Below are 15,438 nucleotides of genomic sequence, written 5' to 3' on the forward strand. Positions count from 1 at the left end.
TACAGCCGGGCAACATGTGTGTGACCTTATACAGTCCGGAGGTCAGTGTATGGAGAACACTGTTATATGCCCTTGTGAGACATTTTATGGCAGAGGGCTGTGACGACCATGCCCTGGCCCAGCAATCAAGGAGCCTCAATCCTCACCACTAACACCAGTGAGGTTGTGTCATAGAAGAGAAAAGGATAACTAATTCACACAGTAAAGTACAATTTCCCTTAAGTGCACACAGAGATCACAGTCAGACTGCAGCTGGTTACTCCTTTGCTCACCAGGTCCCCAGTAAGACTCTCCACTGGCACAGCTATAGGGTCCAGGTCTCAGCCTAGCTGGGCAAGCTAACACCTCCAGTACCCTCTCTGTCCAACCAGTGCTTCATGTCCCTCCCAAGTAGCTGACACAACACACACACACTTTGAGATAAGTATTTATACAACTTCACAGACACTCCTGGGAAAGGCTGACACAGATTCTCCAGCTGTGCCCCTTTACCCAGACTATACAGTAATAATTAATGCCACCACCCAACTAATAATATCAGCTACTAAAAGGCCCTTAAAAGGGTGTCCAATTATTTCTGTGCAATATTATTATCCAGTGGTAATGTGACTAACAGTCAAGGCTTACTTTAGAGTGGCCTATTACAATAACCTCTATAAATATGCAATGTACTCTAGAACTTATCTCTACACAAACCAGCCACAGGTAGAAGATTTTAAAAATATTTAATAATAAATAATTAAAACACAAGACAAAACTACTACGCCACAAAGATATCTAAGAGTTAAGAGAGCACGCAGAAACTTAAAATAATACAGTAGGACAGCTCTGATTTTAAAGAAAAATACCTAATTAATCTTTACTAGCTTTAACTATTCCTACAAGAAATCATAGTGCTAGAAACTTACATGTGAGCATAAGGCAGAGTGCTGATAAGTTGGATATCAAGATTAAAATGCTTGCAGTCTCTTGAGAGAAATAGTATTTAAACATTACTAACAAACATGTCTCTATGGCCCTCCCAAATTACATCATTTTTGACACTTAGGTTTTCCCAGTATTCATATTGCATCATCTTAACACCTGGTCTGAGTTCTCAGGCCACAAAATGCATTATTTAGCAATCTAACACCTGCACAGAAACTTACAATAGAAGACATTTCAAATGTATATTCTAACAGAAACTAGAGCAATAAAGCACATTCCACATGTAAATTCTGGTCATAAACTTTAGCCTTAAAAACATGGGCATGAAACCTTCATCCAGCCACACTGGAGCCGAATTCTAACATGAAAGGGTCACAACATGCTTCACTGGGCCAGTAGAGTGCAATGTTGTCACATATTTTGCAGTACCACATTTCACAGTATTCTTTACACTCAAGAAACATGCCTGTATTTTGCATTTATTATCAAGAAAACATGCCTGTATTTTACATTTGTTTACAAATGCCAGAATTATATATAAAATTATATTTGACTAGGCTGGCAGCCTTCGCCCATCTCTCCCCAATTGTCACATCTCTCACCCTCCCCGGGGAAGTCAAGCAAGTTTTTCAAGTGCCCCTTGAGAAACATTGCTTGAGAGTGTCAGGTCTATCTGGGTGTACCTCACCCCATTCCATGTCTTGAGAGCCCATCTGCAGTGCTGCACTGACATATCATATGCTTGCAACCCCAGACTCCATTTTAGCAACTTGGCATTTTGCTGACTGGCTCTGTTTAACCTTGTTAGAGGGTTGAAATCTGTCATCACAGTGAATTTTCTTCCATACAGATAAGGCTGAAGTTTTTTTAGTGCCCACACTATGGCTAGACATTCATTTTCTACTGCTGCATAGCATTCTTCTCTGGGTTGGAGCCTATGACTGAGATAAACCACTGGGTGTTCTTCTCCCTCTGAAGAAATCTGGCTAAGTACAGCCCACACCCCATAGTTTGAAGCATCCATCTGCACAATAAAGTCTTTGCTGGAGTCTGGACTGGCTAACACAGGGGGTCCCCCCAAAGCTTCCTTAAGCTTCTGAAATGCCCACTCACATGCTGGGGTCCACACTACCTTATCTGGCCTGTTCTTCCTTGTCAGGTCTGTGAGAGGAGCAGCTATGGTACTATAATTGGGAACAAACTTTCTGTAGTTTCCTGCTGTCCCCAAGAATGCCCTCACCTGCTTTTTGATAACAGGTGCAGGCCATGCCTGAATGGCTTTCCACTTTGGCAGGTTCTGGCCTTATCTTACCACTCCCCACTCTATGTCCTAGGTAGGAGACCTCTGCCATACCCACCTGACATTTGCTCGGCTTAATGGTCAACCCTGCCCTCTGTAGTCTGCTCAGCACCTCCCTGACATGCTGAAGGTGGTCTTGCAGAAATGGCTGTAGATAGCAATATCATCCATGTAAGCAAGGGCAAACCACCTGCTCCTGCTAAGATATGATCTAGCAGCCTCTGGACAGTCGCTGGGGCATTCTTCATCCCAAATGGCATCTTTGTGAACACATACAAGCCAAAAAGAAGTCGCAAAGGCTGAGTTCTCTCTAGCACTGGGAGTCAAGGGCACCTGCCAGTAACCCTTGGCAAGATCAATGGTTGTAAGCTACTTAGCCCCACCCAGCTGCTCTAGGGCCTCATCTGTCCTAGGCATGGGGTAAGCATCTGCATCTATGTGACTCTTTAATTCCCTGTAATCCACACAGAACCTGGTGCTGCCATCCTTCTTTGGCACCAACACCACTGGTGAGGCCTAGGGTCTGTTGGACTCTTGAATAATTCCTAGTTCCAACATCTCCTGCACCTCCTCCCTCAGAATCTGTTTGACTCTCTCAGGCCTGCCTGATAGGCCTTTGGGGTCCTGTATCCACCTGGTGCTGCACCAGGTGGGTGCTCTCTGGTATCCTGGTGAACATGCCCCCAAACTCCTGCAACATTGCTCAGATTTCTTGAACCTGGATAGGAGATAGCTGGAGGGACATTGCTACCACTTCCACCGAGGTGTCAGCCCGAGCCTCACTGAGGAGATCAGTCCCCAGATCTCCCTCAGACTCCTCCTGCAATCCACTGCAAATGCTCAGCACAAGGGCCTCCCTATCATGGTAAGGTTTCATCATGTTAACATGGTACATTGTGTGCCCCTGCCATCTGCCTAGCACTTCCACCATGTAGTTAACATCACTTACCTTTCATACCACCTTGTAGGGTCCCTCCCAAGCTGCTTGCAACTTGTTGTGTCTGACAGGAATGAGAACCATCACCTGCTGCCCTACAACATAGTCTCTAGCTCGAGCATTCCTGTCATACCACGCCTTTTTCTGTTGTTGGGCTTCTGCCAGGTTCTCCTGGGCCAGGCCCATGAGTTCCCTGAGCCTTGCTCTGAGGTTCAGGACATATGCCACAACAGACTCCTTGTGAGACTCATGCTCACCTTCCCACTCATCTCAAATTAAATCTAGAGGTCCCCTCACCCTATGCCCATACAGCAACTCAAAGGGTGAAAAATCTGTGAATTTCTGGGGAACTTCTCTGTAAGCAAATAACAGATGGGGCAAATATTAGTCTGGCTCCCTCTTAAACTGATCTGCAAATGCCTGTAGCATGGACTTGATGGTAGAGTTTAACCTCTCAACAAGACCATTAGTCTGGGGATGGTACGGTGGTCTTCATGTGCTTCACCCCACAGGACTTCCACATACTATCCAGTAAGTCTGACAAAAAATTGGCACCTCTGTCAGACAGTATTTCCTTTGGGAAACCTACACTTCTGAAAATCTCTAGCAAAGCATTTGCCACCTTCTCAGCCTCAATGGAGGACAAAGCCATTGCCTCAGGATATCGTGTAGCATAATCTACAATCACTAGGATATACTTTTTCCCTGAGGAACTTGGGGTACTCAGAGAACCCACAATATCCATAGCTACCCTCTGAAGATGGCTCCTCAGTCACAGGCAAAGGCATCAAAGGAGCTCTCACCTTGTCTCCTGCCTTACCTACATTTTGGCACTGCTCACAGGTCCTGCAGTACCCTGTTACATCTCTGGAAATTCCAGGCCAATAGAAGTTCTGCATAATATGCTTCTTTGTACGTTTTATGCCCATATGACCTGCAAAGGGAATATCATGGGCTATGGCTAGAAGTGCCAGACGGTAAGCTTTAGGCACTACCAACTGCTGTACTCTCTCACCTTTTAGTCCTCCCTCAGAGGTCACAGAGTGATTAAGGCACTTTTAAGCAGTTGTAAGTGGGTTGCATGGGTTTGCATGGTGGTAAGCAATGCTAATTTCTGGTTAAATAAGTTTACAGACAATTAGCCTGACAGTGCTTAATTTGTACAGCCATTGCTTGCCACCATGTGAACAAGCTTAAACCCGCTTACTACTTCTTAAAAGAGCTTACTCCTGCTTACCCCCATGCTCATTTCTTTAAAAGAAAAGAAAAAAGGGGTGATAGGAAAGTGGTGAAAAAGTGGGCATACAGAGGGAAAAGCAATAGGGAAAGTAGCTAGAGATGTGCAGGACAGGTGTAGGGAAGGTCCATAGCTTCTATAGCAACAGCTGTGCATATGTACTGAATTTGTAGGTAGATTCAGACACTCAAACCCTTTAGAGAGGGGTAAGGACAACAGTAATGTGTTGTGAAGCCAATTAGAGCAGATTACATGCATCCTGTGGACACGTGTGCAAAATGGACAGCTATGTACGGGGTGAATTTTTTTTTTTTTGGAAACAGGATCCCCTTTTTTTTAAGGTGAGAGTGGGATGTTGGGGAAGGATAGTATGTATATTTGGCGAGGTTGGTTGAGTAGGAAGACAGACAAGACAGTATACAGGGGCATTATATGACACATGTGGGGGGTAAACACCTTAGATGGGGATGGGTTTTTGGAAATCGGAAACCCATGAGCCCCCAAATGGAAACATTGGGACTTAGGTCCCCACCCATGGGCAGTCACCACTGCACCTTCATATTCCCGAAGGTGGCTGTGCTGTGGGCTCTGCAGGAGGGCAGGCTGACCCTCTAAATATGCCATGTGGCCCTTAAGCTGGCATAGCACATCTCCAAGCTCCCTTCGGAGCTCACTATGCATCAATCCCCTAACCTGATTTCGGGTGACAGGATCCTGTCCGTGCCGGCTCCTGGGAGAAGACAAACCCCATCCCTTGAGTCAGTTCCACGCAAACGTGGTGCAGGACCAGTGCATGAGGAGGTCCCAGGGTGGGTCCCAGGCATGCTGGCACCCGGTGCCATGGACAAGTGAAGTGGGAGACGTGGGTCCGCTGGGACCGGCCTTCCAATACATGCTATGATGTTGCATTTTTAAAACATATGTGGGTTAGTAATAGTCAGCACAATCCAGGATTAGTTATAACAGCATGCATAGATATTCCCATAACCCAAAACACCAGATTTGGAACAGTTGCATAGCAAACAGAACACATGCATATATGGAACCACAGTAGCTATTAACAATGGCATGCAGGTTACATTGATAGCAAAAGGCCACCAATGATAGTATTTCAACGTGGAACATTAATAGAAACACATTTCAATATTTATTGAGCAATAGGACATATGTCCCAACAGTAGGCTTGGTGTAAACATACCCATTTATTTGTGTATTTAGATTATTGTTGCAGATATGGTGGTGGGGAGAGATGTCAATTAACTTATATGTCCTTGTAGTACTCCCAACTTTAATGATCATTGCTCTAATCATTAAGGTACAGGTATTATTACAATACCCTATGGCCTTGGTTTGGGCAGTGGTATGTTTGTACACAGTGTATACTTCAACTGTCTTATAGATAAATTCTTACATTGCTTACCTGGTAGACCTGTGGAGGGAATGTTTGTTAACACTACCTGACTGATTCTACACATATTCCCAGTTCAAAGTTAATATTATGTAAATAATTTTCAATCTCTTAATGCACACACTCTGGACAAAGCTTGACAACATGGGGGTACAAATAGGGGCATGTTTTGAATATTGCTGTCATAAACTTGGAGAGTTGCATGAGTAAGAAAAACCACGTCAGGAACAAAAAAAAGTTTATTCTGCAAAGCTTTTGGGTTAACACCCTTCCTCAGTGCATTAGAAAATCAGTTAATACATCCATTTTAAATAGGAGCATCAATTAATCACATATCAGCCTGATAACCTATCAAACACATATACCCCCTTTTCTCATATATAGAAATTCATATACAATTTAAAGTCACAAAGTTGTTTAAAAATTACATAATTGTTAAAATCACTTATAAAACATAATGGACATAATACAAATTAAAGAAATATATTAAAAATATATAACTTCATTCTTATTTTATTTCTTTTTGCTTTTTTACTAAAATAGGTTTTTATTCTTGCCATACCAGTAATAGCTGGTTTACTATTTGCTCTCAACCTTACTATCCATTCATATTCTCTTGTTTATAAAAAGTTATTTAAGTCACCACCCCTCATACTCATGACCACTCTATCCATCACCCTACATTTAAAATAATGCCTTGAACCATTATCTGTTATATGTTTACTTAATGCATTCATGTTTATATTTCTCCTAATATCTGATTTGTGTTCCACTTTTCATTCCCTTAGTTTCCTGGTAGTCTTTCCCAGATAAAATGAGGGGCAGGCTACACATGTAGTTAGGTATATAACTTGTGTTATATTGCAGTTTGCATAACAGAAAAACATATATTCCTTTTTTGTTACTGGGTGCACAAACTTGTTCTCCCCTTCATAGATGTTATCACAGCAGCTACAGTTAAAACACTTAAAAATACCTGTTTTATTTAATACATTCTTTCCCTTCATATGTTTAAAATTTTTATAACATAACTTTAACCTTAAGCTTTCAGAATTTCTATCAGCAAATAGAAGTCTTTCCCCTACTATTTCCTTTAATTCTGGCATTGCCATCAGAATTGTCCAATTTTTATATATTACATGCTTCACTTCTTCAGTTTTCAATTTATAGGTTGTAACATATCTGATTGCATCATTTTTATGTACTTCATTTCGTGTTTCTGTTGTATTTTTCAAATTATTCCCCAAAAGTGGGGTATATTCACTCATTCTGCCATCAATATCTTCTTTACATACTTATTCTACCATGTCAAAATTATATCCATTTCTAATGAATTCATCCATCATCTCTTTAATTGGCTTTTCAAAACTTTCCTGATTTGTATTTAATAAACATGTTCTAATCATTTGTGCTTTTAATATACCTTTAAAGATATGAGGGGCATGCATGTTGTCCCTATTCACATATCTACTAACATGAACCTCTTTCCTATGTATACTTGTTTCAATGTGCGTTCCTATCTTACTTAGCTCTATTTCCAGAAAAACTATCTTGTCTTCTGAAGCTATTTTAAACTTCAATAAACTTGTTGTTGTGTTTAGATATTCCATATAATCATTCGATTGTTGTAAGGTTCCACCACAAATTAAAAGACAATCATCTACAAATCTCTGATAGAAACATATTTTGTTATTCATAACATTACTATCACTTAAGACATAGCTTTTCTCCCATTCATATAGCACAGGGTTGGCATAGGTGTTTGCCACTGGTGTACCCATAGCCATCCCTGCATTATCAAAAATGAAACTGTTCTTAGTCAGAACTAGTTCTACTAATACACAGATGTTCTCAATTTGCCTATCTGGTAATTTCACTTCTACATTCAAAAAATTCCTTATAGAATCTATCCCATAGTCATTGGGTATTACCGTAAAAAGGGATGTTATGTCTAAAGTTACGAATAAAAATTATTTTCTTTCTTGTTTAGAATACCATTCATATAATTTCATCAAATAATCATTTCTGTCCTTTAATATGGTAGAACATTTAATCAGGAAAGTACTTAAATATCTCTGTAAATATTTTGAGATGGGCTCAGTCATCCATCCATCTCCTGAGACTATAGGACTATATATAAAGAGTAAACACAACCAGTTCAGGATTTAGAGCTTAATTGCCAGGCAGTTACAGTTTTATTTAAATATGACCTGTATGAGACTATTACTGTCATATTGTCTGGTTTATTCAGTACAACCCATACAACAGTTTTTATATTGCCAGGTGACTTTCTACTACTTTATATTTATTTGGTATGACTACTACAAGCAGGATTGTTATTCACCAGCCTCACAACACAGCCTTTGCATCCTACTTGCATGGGCTTGCTGATTCACAGCCTACTCAGCTGCAGCTGTAAAGGAAATAGAGACATATTTAGGCATACCTATCCATTACATACACATGCTGGACGTTAGTAAATGGTAATGGTGTGACTACTTACACACTGCTGGGACATCACTCCTCTTCCTTGCTTCTTGGACCCACTCATCCAAGAGCTCCCTCTATCTCCGCTTCAATTTTATTTATTCATTTATTTTATTTTACATTTGTTAACCGGGTTAGTCTGTCTGAGCTTTTGGCTCATTTTCAGCAGAGACCCAGGGATAAAAACTCCTCAGGACTAGAAAACAATTTATTAAATTTTAGTAACACAGTAGTAACAATCAACTATAGGATCTGGAGTTGGAGAGGGCAAGTTGTCATAGTGGTGCCTGACCTGCTCACCAGTCCGAGGGATACAAGTGGCATTGGTGAGATCATGGGTGAGATGGTCCAAGGCTTCCACTTTATATTGGGAGCATGTGTACTGGCCCTGCAGAGGTCTCTCATCATGTTTTTTTTACCAGGAGTCCTTTCATGACCTTGGACTCCTGTATGCCCTAGCGCTGTGCTCAGAATTTAATCCCTCTCCATCTCCAGGCTTCCTGCCTACAGTGGGAAGCAGCAATCAGTTATGAGCTCTATTCACACCTGTGGGGTTTAAATATGGCCGATTTCCCACCCATTGCCATAATTGGACAGTTTTGAATATACTGAACTAAGCTAAGCTATGGGCAAACCTGCTTAGCTAAGGTTGGCATTGCTTAAAGGGACAGGTTCAGCACTGTTTACCGATGGGCAACTCCACTTAGCTGGTCTACTTACTGCTTAGCAGCCATATTTATACAATGCTTACACCTGGTAAGCAGAACTGTGCAATTCTTAGCATTGCTTATTTTTTATTTTATAGACTATCTGCTGTATGACATTGGTTCATCATTCATTACATATTATAAATCTGTTTACTGTCTCTAACATCCCCCAATGAGCTTTCATTACATTTATTCAAGTGTGACTACACTGTATGGGACACTTGTGTTTATATGGAGATTTCACAACTTTATTAAACTGACACCTCACATCTGGACCTAATGCAGTACTCTGGTTAACAAATATATGTTATTTAGTAGGTAATACTAAAAAATGTTTATGTACTACTTTCACATGTAAAATGCAAATTGGTTACAGTGGGGATTGAAGTGGGAATAGCTGCTCACAAAGCATACACTCTAACCACTACACTATTGCAGTAATGCTTACATTGGATGTCTCTTGCTGTTTAACTTCTTATGCTATTTAAGCTGGAATAAGCATAGCTAAGCAATGGGCACACCCATGCAGCTACGCTTAAACTTTATTGCATTTATAAAAAAAAATGTTTTGTTATGTTATTTTATCGATACCCTCCAGAATATCCCTGTTAATGCTGAACCTATTATTTTATCAATTTTCTGCTTTGTGGGACAATTGTCTCTTTTGGCTTTGTTCACATTCCTTACTCTGATGGGTTGGGAGGTGTGCGCTATGTGCTTATCCTACCTGTGTTATCTTAACAACTCTTGGTTTGGTAGCATACCTCTCAACCTCTTACAGCAAAATATCTGGACAAAGCCTAAAATGATGGGGGAACAAATAGGGACAGATTTTAAATATTGCTCTTACAAACTTAAAAAGTTGATAGAATAATAGGTTTTATATTAGCATTACTTTTCTGAAGGATTTCTGGAGTCTTAAATCAAATGTTTTGTCATTATTTAATGACTTCAATCCTCAGCTATTTGCCAGAAAGGTACATATTTTAGGGGGAACACACCAAAAATATGAGGCAAAAATCTGGGCATTCTTTAAAAATCTGTACAGTTGAGAAGTATGCTTGGTAGGGACGATTGTCCCTTATGCCTTTGACGGTTTGGGGGTGTTATAAGCATTCTTGCTCTTTTTTAATTGCCGAAAGGCAATTCTGGAGTGCAGGGGGCATGTGTATTGTGAGAGCCCTGCTCTCAGACACACACCCTGTGCTCATACATGGAACCATGTCTGTTTTAGAGCATGGCAGCACGTTCATAAATACGCATGGGGCGCTGCCGTGCCAAACAGGAATGGTCCCTGCCATGCAGGAATAACTTATTCCTGCATGGCTGCTTGCTGAATCACAGGGGTGGTCTTCTGCTGTTCTAGAGACCTACTATTAATTTTTTCCCTTTGCATGATGTTATAAGGAGTGGAATAACATATGGACAACAGTGTCAGTACTACTACCCTATTGATGGAATAGTATGCCATGGAAAACTAATGGTATTTAGAAGTAGTCCATGTTAATTAATCTATTTACCTTTCTGTGGAATAAAATAAAGATAGATAATCTCAGTTTACAGTTTTGATGGTGTCCAAAAAAGTCCAACTCCACAGAGTAATAAGTATATCAGCTGTGATGCTGCTGGCATGACAGAGAGAATGGTATCAGTCATACAGTAGAAAGGAGAGATATGTGGTGATCAAAGGTCAGTTCATTGTGAACTAAGGCTCCCAGATGAATATGATAATGTCAAGGTGATGGTTATAAGAGGACTTAAGCTAAGCTCATTGCTAAAAGACACAAGTATACACTTCTTGGGTTTTAGTTTAGACCAAGCTTTTGACAACCATTATTTGTTTAGGAGAAACCATCTTGGAGGATCTTGGTACCCTTTGGAGAATTTATGATAACATCAAGTTTGCAGTCATCTGCAAATCTGGTCAGCCAAAAGCCTTAATGTTTTCTTTGACCTTTGAGAAGTAAATACCAAGGAGACATGTCCCAAGGACTGAATCCTGGGGTACACTGCTAGTTGCAGGTCTTTTAGAGGAGGTAGAGCTGCTTACCCTAACTTCCTGTATTCTATTTGCAAGCCAATTTGCTATCCAGCAAGTTACATGGAGACTGACATTTAGCTAAGAGAGTTTATGTTTGATAGAGGAATGTGCAATAATGTTGAATGTCTTTGTGGGTTCTAGAAATGTAGTGTGCACTGTTTTGCTGTCATTCATTGCTTCAATTAATTTTTTTAAAAATGTCAACCAGGTTAAGTAGGCAGGACCTACCCCTGATGAATCCAAACTGGGTTGAGGCAATAGTCTGTAGGTTACATATATCCTCACTTATTAATTCCACAGTGATCCTTTCCATAGCTAGGAATGGTCAGTCATTTGGGTCTATCATTTCCTGGGTTTGTAGAAACCTGAACTTTGTGCAAGGCACTTGGTGTTTCTGTCATCCATTCATCTGGTATGAAGTCTGTAATGAGGTCAATATTGGATATCTTCTGCAGAGGATCAGATAAGTTATGTTTCAGGCGGACCAGTAGGTAGACAAATGTGTTATCTAACCCCATAGATGTAGCGTTTTTAGCCTTAGGTAAAGCCCAAGAACTTCTTGACAGACTTTACAGGGTGTCTAGATGTAGGTATGTGATCTAAGAATTTTTTAGGGGAGAGGGAGTGACACTTGAGCTAAATTTCGTTACTTCTAGACTGGCTATATCCTCTGCATGCAAGTATGTGATATAATTTACTATTAATAAACGCACAGTGCTGGGTATTGTTTCTGAGATTTCTTAACATAAAAGGCTTTGGGCTATCCCTCATCTGGGTGGCCATATTTATCTTATGCCTGACTTTGATGTTTTGATCTCATATAGCACTACAGTGGACAAAGAGGTTTGTTTTCACCCACAGTCTCTGTCTTTCTGAAAAGTTTAACTAACAACATCACTGTACTCAACAGAGACAAGTGTAGGGTTATAACAGGTTACATTCAAGACTAATACATTGTCTAGGCAATGTTCATCTTGTCTTAAGAGACATTTGTTTGGATTATTTCCTACAGTTCAATATCAGGGGAGAATGATGAAACTTATTAATGCATCCTGCCACAGAATATGCTATTTAATGAAACCAGACATCTTAAACACATATTATGTGAAAGTGTGCATTCAAGTGCTTTGTGCAGAGAGATTTAATTTATGTACAGCTTAGCTTCTACCTAAGCATAGGTAAAGGCACACAAATCAACAGCAAGGATCCCTTATCCAGCAGGTTCTTTGTTCCCAGCTTCTCTCACTACAATCATACTCTTGAGTCTTCAAATATCTATAGCTGGTGAGGTGAGGAAAGATGAAAGCTTACAAGGGGAGAATGGAGGGGCTCAATGCAGGGTGAAATAGTATTGTTTGAGAATTAGCAATTAACTATGCACTATAGGGAAATACATATTAATATCAAATAGTAGGATAGAGTGCCATTTGATAGGATCATTTTTTTTCAGGCTATAAACTACATGTTCTGAGGCCAAATTCGGTTCATCCACTGAAAACCCACTACCAATAAGACCACAATGAACCAAATATTTTCAGTGTTTGTCTTCATGTAAGACCAAAAGGATAGAATTCCAAACTAAGTTTTACTATGTACTCCCCACTCTGCGCATATATATTCATGAAACATTTTCTCTATTTGAGATAATGATTTTGTATGTATACACCAAGTCTAGGATCAAGTGTGTATTTCAAAGTGACACATTATAAAACTGTGCTTTGTTTTGTTTATGCAACAATGACACCCCTAATTTTTGGCCAATTGTTATCTTATCCCCTATCTCTAAAATTCTAGAAAAATGCATTCACCTACAACTATTACCTTACCTCTTAGACAACCACCTGCTAACCCCCACACAACATGAATTTAGACCTGGACTCAGCACCACCACCACTCTCTTCTCCTTCCTTGAAATTGTTAATAACACCCGTGACTCTGGCAGTATTGTATCTACCCTCCTTCTTGATTTATCCAAGACTTTTGATACTATTTTGCATAATCTTCTCCTGTCCAAACTCTCTAATCTCAATCTATCCATCTCTTCCATCAACTGGTTCTCCAGTTGTCTTTCTGACAGGCAACAAGTCATTAAATGGAAAAACTGCACATCCTCCTTCCTTAATTATCATACAGGTGTACCACAAGGTTCTATATTAGGTCCTTTACTCTTTAACATATTCATAAACAATTTCCATCAGTGTATCCCAAATGCTAAACTTGTCCAATACACAGATGACTCTATGATCATCTGCTCTGCCACATCAGTCCCCATACTCTTGAAATTAATTCAAGAAGCCTTCTCTTCTACTGAGCGCTGGATGTTAAATAATCACCTAGCACTCAATGCATCTAAATCTAAAATCATGATATTTACCCCTTCAAAAAGAACCATATCAGACAAGAATTCTTTCTCCACAACCAGCCAAAACAAGACCTCTATCAAAATCATCCACCACACAAAGCTTCTAGGAGTCCTTATTGATGACCAGTTAAATTTTGATATTCACCTATAAACTAATATAAAAATAAAACACCAAAAACTAGGGATGCTTTATCACCACAACAATTATCTTACTCCCTCAACTAAACATGTGCTCTCTACCACCTACCTCATTCTCTCCTTCTTGTATGGTGCCCCACTTCTTACTAATCTTCAATCCTCTCTAAAGACAAAATTATCCTCTTGCTATAACAAAATATTTAAGTTCACTACTGGATTCAAATCCTCCACCCACCACTGCAACACCCTTCACAAATGAAATTGGCTAGAACTGCCTAACTATCTCTCCTATATCCAAGTAACAAATGCTCATAAACTTATCTTCAAACCCTTTCTCTGCTGCACCCTAGCCTCCTCTCTCAAAATGCACCTGCCTGATAGATTTCTCAGGTCCAACAATCAGAATCTGCTTGAAGTGCAGAAACCTGCATGGTCTCCAGGAAAACTTCTATCATCCTTCTCTCTAGCAAGCCTCTGGAATTCTGTGCCACCACGTATTTGTACCACACATAACCACTCCATCTTTAAGACCTTGCTTCATTCCCACCTCTCATCTCACTGGGAATGTTCCTGCTCTCACCCCACATGATTTCCCTCTACTTCACCCCTATTTCCCTATTCTCCCACTCTCTCAACTTAATTATAACCCTGATCTCCTCTATTCTTATCTACCTTTTCTCTTCAAATATTACTTAGTCCCTACTATTTCTAACATTTTCTTATACTTGCAAAACTTGTAACTCTTAATTCCCTTGTTCTCTAAATTTTTTAAATATGCTGTGTGAGGCTTATTGCCACTACTGTTTTATATCATTGTGTAATCTGTTCTTTTGTAGATACTACCTTCATGCTCCAATAGAGCATGTTACACCACTGATTTATATATATATATATATAGATATATATATATATATATATATATGTTTTGTTTTACTTTCATTGCATACTGTAATTTTCTTAGACTGTGTAATTAACTTGTGAACATATGTTAATTTTTCAATTTGTATACTGTTTAAGAAGCTTTCCTCCCTGGGCCTCCATTGAAAATGGGCTCTTCTCAGCCCAGTGGACAATCCCGGTAAACAAACTGTAAATAAATAAATTAATTAATTATGCAATGAGGAAGTTTATAACTTTTCTTTAGAATAAGGAGTGCAGTGCACTCCCACCTTCGGAAAACATGCTGAGTGTTTCCATTTCAAACTCAACTAGGAACAGAACCATGGCAGCAGCACAGACTCTGCATGGTGCCCTATAGGAGGGAGCTGTATAAACCAACCACTTTGGGCATCTACTGTGATGCACAGTATCCTCAAGATATGAGAACATGGATCACAGACTGTATATCATGGAAGGGCTAGCCACTCATTGGTGTAAAATATAGCTCTCGGTGATTCAGTAATGTTGACTAATGTCACCAAATGGGCATGGAATTTTATTTTATTTATTTTATTTTATTTTTATTTACTAGGATTGTCCAACAGGTCCAGAAGCCCATTTTCAGTGGAGGGTTAGGGAGAAAAGCTCTGCATTCAAAAGTTCTAAAAATACAGAAAAGAGAATTGACAAAAAAAAAACATAAAGACAGAAAGTGACACTCCAGTATGAGATGTTAACATATCAATTAAAGTTCATGACAAATATATAAAACACATGGAAATAATTCTGAGAACACATACAAGAACAAAACTAAAATGTTAGCCTAGTAGGTTAAATGTTACAGATACATTAAGTCAGTTTAACAATAAGTGTTATAGTATACTAAACCATCTCTTAAGCAGTTGTTAGACAGGATCCTAACAATCAGTAGTTGTTATGACAATATCCTGGCAGTATGTTTAGGTGAATTTAAGGGGGAAAGAGATAGGAGCTAGATACAGTAGGAGCAGAGGAA

The sequence above is a fragment of the Protopterus annectens genome, chromosome 5.part0 (genome assembly GCF_019279795.1).
Source record: "Protopterus annectens isolate FY-2018-M chromosome 5.part0, PAN1.0, whole genome shotgun sequence".
NCBI classification, from domain to species: Eukaryota; Metazoa; Chordata; order Ceratodontiformes; family Protopteridae; genus Protopterus; species Protopterus annectens.